The sequence below is a fragment of the Verticillium alfalfae genome, genomic scaffold (genome assembly GCF_000150825.1).
Source record: "Verticillium alfalfae VaMs.102 supercont1.10 genomic scaffold, whole genome shotgun sequence".
In the NCBI taxonomy this organism is placed as follows: domain Eukaryota; kingdom Fungi; phylum Ascomycota; class Sordariomycetes; order Glomerellales; family Plectosphaerellaceae; genus Verticillium; species Verticillium alfalfae.
This window is the reverse complement of record NW_003315029.1, coordinates 903,509-911,193: the sequence shown is the minus strand read 5'-3', so window position 1 is coordinate 911,193 and position 7,685 is coordinate 903,509.

The following is a 7,685-nucleotide window of genomic DNA, read 5'->3' as shown; positions in this document are numbered from 1 at the left end:
GGTGGGGAGGGTGTGGGCTCAGGGTCAGCCAGTCTCGAGTCTGATGCACTCCGCCGGGGGGGACAGGTCTCTCACACAGGGTTCAGAGAGGGTCTGAGAGACCCATCGTGCCATTCAGGTTGGCTGCAAACCTGACTGCGCTACCTCGCCAGCTGGATCCATCACGGTCACTAATTGCAGCCTATTCTCGGTGATAGCTCTCTCTGCCCATGTCGACGTGGCCACTCGAGGGCTCGGATAGGTGAGAGGACTTGTCCGCAGAACGACCACAATCTGCGAAGTGTGCATGTATGAGTACCAAGCGTCTTCATAAACACATAGATTCGGGAGTTCGGCGAACAGAGCACAAATCGCTAAGTCCGTATAGGACAAAGGAGTCGACATCTTTTATTTTCTTGCCCCCGAATTGTCCATGTCACATTTGTCCAAGCCTCGCGCCTCGTGTCATGGTCTGAACGGGTCGGCCTAGGGACATGGGGTTGGTGAACCCCCCCCCCCCCCGTTCTTCAATCAAAATGACGCTCGACGAAACGGGTGCTGGCTTAACTGATGGACATTGGTCCTGGCTCTTCCTTGTTCACTCGTGATGCAGTGGAAACGGGATGGAAGCAGGAGGGCAGGGTGCGAGCCCCGGTCACCACAGGTAGACCGCCGGTTGTCAGTTCAGGAGAGACAAGGGAGTGGACCTGACGCCCGAGGAATAGTGATAGCCAACGCCTCGCGGATGAAAATGAGAGGGGACTTCTGAGGAAGGAAACGCCGCTGCACAGCACCCTGTTTCCGGCTGGTCCGTGTGTAGAACTGTAGATCAGGCTGCGCTGGCTAACGGCCATTGCGGTTTTTTGAGCCCCCCGCCTGCGAAGCGCCCTGAATAACCCTGTAAATTGGATGTCACCGTTTCTCGTGATGGGTGGCCCAGAAGAGGGGGGTGGTAGAAAGCGCTCTACGAAAACATCCAACAGGTTTCGGAGAAGGGGGGGGGGGCTAAAAACAAGACCTTGCAGGCATCCATTCGAGTTCGGAATGCGAATTTCCAGAGGATGAGGGTGCGAAAGTAAAAGCAAAATGCCCCAACCAGAAAAAGGCTCATGATTGACCAAATGCCAAGGGATTTGCTTGCTTTGGGGGTCCTCCCCCCCCCCGACGTGGTGGCGGTCGGGCGGACAGTCGAGTCGATAGCATCATGCTCTCTCCCTCTAACAAGGGACCATCCATGGGTAAGGCCCGATGCAACCACCGCGATGGTCTCATCGGGGATGACGAGGTCATTCGGGCGAGCATCCCTTCCTTGCGCATCAAGGGGCATCGGCTGAAGTTACTTGGTCCGCGCAACAATGCAATGACAGCCGTCGGTGATGCCTCATTCCTGTCTCGCAAGAAGGCTTAGGCTCACAGTCGTTCACTGTGGCCGCCACGGCTGAATGGCGCTGAGGAAGGGAGCAAGTAAGCGGGCGGCTGGTGGTTGGTCCGGGTTTGGGCTGATGATCATGGGTGTTGGCGACGACGGATGCAGATTCAAGTGTGTTTGTGCGTGTGATGTTCCGTCCGTAAGCAACAATAAGTGGCCAGTCATGTGGTCGGCCGCATTGTCATGTCTCGACTGTGCACCGATGGTCGATATTGGCCCAAAATTTCATGCGCCACCGTGCCATCGGTCAGAGGCGGGCTGTTGGCATCGGTAGCAGCATTTTTAGGAACCCACAGCAGTACTTTCTTCCCAGGATCCTACCTTCGGCGGTCCGTGGCTCGTGAATTATGATGGTAGTTCGGATCTTCGGTTCCTCGTGTTCGCAGCCATGGTGTAGGAGGAGCAGAGTGGCTTTGTGGTTGGGTTTCATCAAACTGAGAGAAAGAATAGACATACGTCCAGTGCTCTCCAACAGCGTAAAATGGCATCCACCGTAAGAGGCCGCACCAGCAGCAGTCACACCTCAGATCGTGTGCCCCGCCTGAATTGGCGGCAAGGTAGGCAATGCGCAAGTATGGTAGCCAACTTGAATCGTAGCCCTGTGTGAGATACAGGCCTGGAGGAGGCGCGCTCTGGACTGACTGACTGGCTGGTCAGTGGAACCCGGAAACAGGGACAAGCTGCGCACGCACGCGGCGCACCAGTCTGGGCATGGATGCGACATGGTGGTGATTGAAAGGCACCACGACACCACCAAAGCAGCATGGTGCTTTTCTGACCTGACATGAAAAGCGTCAGGCGTTACGCTTGAGGCACGGAACGAAGCGGGTAGAGGATTGGTCGACAGGGATGTAGATCGAGAAGTAGAGACACTGAATGATGCGCGCGCACGGTAGCTGTTGTGGATGAAGCAATCACGGTAGGTCAGTGATACAGCGGGAGGGCGACAATGTTGCATGTCCGTAAACATCAGACCTGACATGACCTTCCTGACGAGTGGCTGTGATCCTCTGGCGTCGTGACTGCCTCGAACAGGAAGGGAGTGAAGGGGGGATGATGGCCCGGAAGGAGGGGCCAAGACACAGCTGCGCCTGCTGCTGCTTGCTGCCCCTCCAACCACAGGCAGGTGCTCTTCCTCTAGCATGGTAGTCACCCATGTACCCAGGTATGCAGATATAGTAGCTTGGGTAGGTAGGTACCGGGAGACGCTTCCACCCTGTGCTTTGCCGTGCAATGGATGCTGTGGAGCTTTTCTACCCTCCCCAATCTCGCTCATTCCCTCATCCCCGGGGCGTCCTTCCGTTCGTACGTATGCACCAGACGGCCCCAAACCTCAGGGAGCGGAAGGAAGGGGCAGGAGACACTACACTTCAGGCATCGAGGCTCCTGCTCCTGCCCCTTGCTCCTTGCTCCTTGCTCCTGCTCCCCCGGCGTCAGCTACTCATACGCCTGCGGGCTTCGGGTGAACAGGCCCACGTCGATCGTCAGACCTTCCCCAGTCATCTAACCACACCAAAGACTGCTACGACTCTGCCTCGTTTGTGCGTCTGCCTGACTTTCTTGCGCACAAGTGGAATCATGAGGACACGACCAGAACTGGCATCTACTGCCATTGCAAAGCCATGACGAGCCAGATTTAAGAATGGACACACAGAACGGCGCCAAGTGGAAGCTCAGAGAGATTCCGTATTCACGAACACGAGTCATCGTAAATCAACCAGCTCGGTATTGGTTTGCTTGGTCCCAGCCTGGCGTCTGAAAATCGCGAACCGCGACCCTTGGATCTGTTCGACCATGCCTATCGAGCCATGCGCTTGTCCCCACTCACTTACCTATCCCGTAGCACATACGACCCCTCATCACCTCATCAGCTTTTGCCATCCGCCGACTGCACGCCGCCTCTCCGCCTCCTCCTTGCGTCGTCATCATTTGAGGCGTTCTATCCCGTGCCCTCCGCGTCGGCGTCCTACCGAAGCCGCAAATCAACCTCGACCGACACTCCCTGCCCGCCAGCCTGGATTGCAAGAGAGGCCCAGAGATTGGCAATGTACAGTATCATTTGTTTGCCCCTCCTCCTAAGAACCGAGGCCCCAAGACGGACATGCTGACCGAATTTACTCTGGATGACATGGCACACAGATATGGATCTCCCCCTCCCTCATTCCGCGCTCTCTCGTCAGCTCTGGGACACCAGGCGCAACACGCTTGTTGCAATTCCGCTCCCTCTCATGATGTCTCGTCTGATTGGCCTTGGCCCCCCGAATCAAGCAAGCCTGAGGTCGAATTGCTAGACAAAAGGGGGACTGGGAAGCTGCGCCCCGCTAAGCTCACGCCCCTGTTTTCCCCCTCATCTCTACCACCTCATGTCCCTTCGGTTGTGGTGCCTCACAGGCGCCAAGATGCCTAGACACCAAACAGGCCCCCGGCTACTACTGCAAACTCGTGCTACGGGTTGGGAGCCCAGGCTGTGTGCCGGCGCATTTACACTACAGTCGACCGCTCATCGCCTTGCATAGGTCAGACAGTAGTGCTTCGCTCTGTGCTTCTCTCGAGAACGCACAGGGCCAAAAGCCTATCACGGTACGGTATTTTTCTTTACCGCAAGCCAGCCAACAACTACCTCACCATCATGCGACATTAAGGAGGATCCCACGCTACCCCTCGGGAGCTGATGGAGCTAGATGTCCACTTCGCCATCATTGGCAATGACACACACGGTCCGGGCGAAGTCCCACGCGCAAAATCAATTAACACGCCGGAATTAGCGGGACCTTGCTCCCACGGCATCCCGTGCCCCGGCCAGCCAGCCTGCCCAAGGGCCCTGGTCAGATCATCCTTTGTTTCTTCAATACGCGGCGACAACGAGCTACGATATCCACAGCATTTTCTGGAACCGGACGAGTTAACCATCGTAACGTCTCGCTCTCACCGCCTAGGTTCTGGGTCAAGGTCCTACGTTCTCCTATTCTGCTCGGCAGTGTAGCCACTCGCCAGTACCTTTTTTATTTTTTATTTTATTTTGGCTGCCCCCCTCTGACGGCAGTGGGGTTCCAGCTCTCTTGATGGATGATGTGGGTTTTTCGTGCTCTTCGTATCTGTATCGCGAGGGTGTGTTTGTTGGGTTGTGATACAAATTGCCAGAGTACCAGAACTTTGTTTCAAATGGGAATTTCCATTCCGTCTGGTCTGGTCGGCTCGCTACCAATGCTGGTCACATGCACTCTCGTCGAAAAGAGACCAATGGCCCGTATCCCGACACACGAGACTTGCCTTTCAAACGCCAACCGCCATTTACCCCGGTCACAAGCAGCCACTGCACCTTTGTCAATTTGTAACCGTAGTATGAAGACACCACTTGGCGAGACGAGTCCAGCTGCAAGCCACCGTGGGTGGTTGCAGCATAGCGCCAACCCGGCCTTAGACCAGCTCTGAGGGCCATTCTGAGATCGACGTGTTGGTTACGTGAGGTTGCCTCTCCGAGCGAGACGGGGCAAGACGGGCGAGACATGCTACCTTTTGGGCGTGTGCTGCACAATTCATCTAGGTCACGTCTCATGCAAGGTGTGCCGCAAGCGGAGTTAACATGGCTGGCTCGATCCCGCGATTCACGGAATTCAACGTTGAGCCTGATGTCACGCCTTTTCTTGTGATTCTGCCAGTGGATCGCGGATAGACATTGGATTGGCAGCGCCCTCGGCCTTGCCTTCTGAAGTGTCACCGACTGGCATGGCTTGGGCCGAACGGCGATTCATTTCTTTCCATTCTTCATGTCAAGGATCAGGAGGGCGGGTGCAGTCCCGGCTCAACAGCTGTGACAAGTTTACGCTTGGTAGCAAAGTACTGTAAGACCAGCATGGTTTCGCTTGCTCTTCCGCGGCGCGGCACACCTGTAGCATTCCATGAAGAATGATATCCCAGTCACCGAACCTTCAATGGGTTGCCTCGCCAGAGGATCCGCCGTGGCCTGTCCGGCCGGCCGGAGTGTACGGTTCCCGAGGAGGCTCAACCAACCGCTTTACACTCCCCAATGCATGTGCGAATTGTAGCCTTGATACACACAGTCTGTACTTGTGAAAGGTTCAAGGCGTAGATTTTGTTGTGGACCTTGAAACTTCATCGATTGCATCCGACTTTCGGTACCCAATATCGAAGTCGGCGGCGGCGGCACTTCGCCGCGATATTAGTAGTGCACAACGGCATGACTGCGGCACGACTTGTTGGTGATCTGATTGCTAGGCCGCTCCAACCAGCTTTGAGATGACGTATGTGAGGTTGAGCACGATGGTCCACTTCAACGGCTGACCGCCTTCGCTGACTCATCGTGTTTTTTTTTTGGTTTGACGACTGCCTCTCGACTCGCAAAGTGGTAGCACACCGAGAAAGAAATCAAAAGGATACACTCATGCATGACAACGCTGGTCACTTGATTTGAGCTTGCGTAGCTTATGCCTGCCTGCAGCGTGATTGATACTGGCTTGCCATACCATCACATGGCAGCTATCTTCCAAGCCCTTTTGAGCTCGGATCTGGATATGTGCTCTTGTCTCATTAACATTGATACTCTGTGAGAGCCTCGTATATCTTTGGTGGGCGAGTTCCGGGAGCAACGCACAGGTCACCAAGCGGTAAACTCTCGAATGAATTCGAATTGAACGAGTATACCGATAATGATTGCTGTCATATGTTCCGTTGTTACTATTATTTCAGGGCCTGGCTGGCTGGTACTCTGCCAAGGCCTTGCGTATGTCCATCGCCAGGCATATATTTTCTGCCAAGTTTTGTAGCAGAAATTCAACCGGGGGGGACTCAGGTGTCATCAATACGATTTACCATAGATATCGTGTTCAGAAAACAAACAGGCGATTGGTTGGCTAAAGTGCCCATGGTCATACACTTGGATGCTGATCACAGCGAACCGCCAGATCTCATGAGGCTTGTGTCATGGAGTTGAGCTGGCGGAGTCAACCCAGGACTCCAGATACTATAAGTACATGGAGATGCAATTCTCATTTGGCCCCCGGCAACACTCACTGCCAAGGAAACCAACATGATCCTTTAATAGCTAGCGCGTAGGAGAGGAGCCTCGAGTGAGTGTATTCCTGACGCATGGCAGATGTGGAGGCTCAGCTTATAGTACCAGGAAGTCCAGTTGCTCTTCATACTGAACTAAACGGACAGAACCGAGGACATTCGTCACTCGGCTGCAAACCTTGTTCACGGAGCCAAACCGAGGTGATGCTTGAACATGGCCAATTTGATCATCACCCCAAGCCAGCGCCTGCGTTTCCCAGAGTTCATGTACCAAGTATTGACCCGCTTGAGATATAGTCTACTACATGGTGTTTTATTTATCCATGCTCTTCTGCTACTGAGCTGGTATATGTATAACAAGGCCTCGGCTTTTTGCAACCCAGCAACACAGAGTTACTCTGGCCTCTGCTTCCACCTCAAGGGTTTCAGGGTGCCGGTGCGTGGTTTGGAGCACAGTGAAGACGTCTTCCAAAACGTGCCCCGCAGGCAATATATTATAGGTATGGGGTTTCAATGCATCTGAATCCTGGCCCTCCACAACTAGGGGGGCCCTCTGCAGCTCCTAAATACACCTTCTCGTAATCCTTAGCCCTTGACCAACCTCCTGTTCCGTGGCTCCGCGGGGGTTTCCTGACACAAAGACAATCAGTCTATCATACAGATTGACTGCTGCAGGCTTCTGGCAGGGAAATACAATAATTTCGATCATACCTGCACGATAAGTTCCATAACCTCGAAAAGAAACCAGAGAAATCTTATCATTATGATAACACAATAGGTCCCCTATCTTGTCTGCTAGTGACGAAAGGGTTGGCCGGATGAGCCACCTTCTGGAAACTCATCGAGGCGAAATATATCAACATGCAGCAATCCGTGACACAAATGCGATTCCAAAACTGTTGAAATACAAAAAAGGGGTTCTCACGAGGCACGTGGTACTTCTCACTATACGAAGTGATGCCATCGTGACGACTTCATTGTCTTGACAAGAAGAGGAAGCCGTAATCCAGACAACAAAGTGAATCGATGGTGTTGGAGAAGCACTGACCGAGTTGAGTCCCCCCCCAATGCTGTGCTACCAATGCTGTAACCCTTTTGATAGAACTTGGTGGATCATTTGAGTGTGTCTTGGAACATAGCGATGCCTTAAGCCTTGTGAGACTCAATAATTTCCATCATCTTTAACGTGTGTTATACGCCTTCACTGGTGCAGGTTGACTCTCTGCTAGGCATAGACGTATTTGAT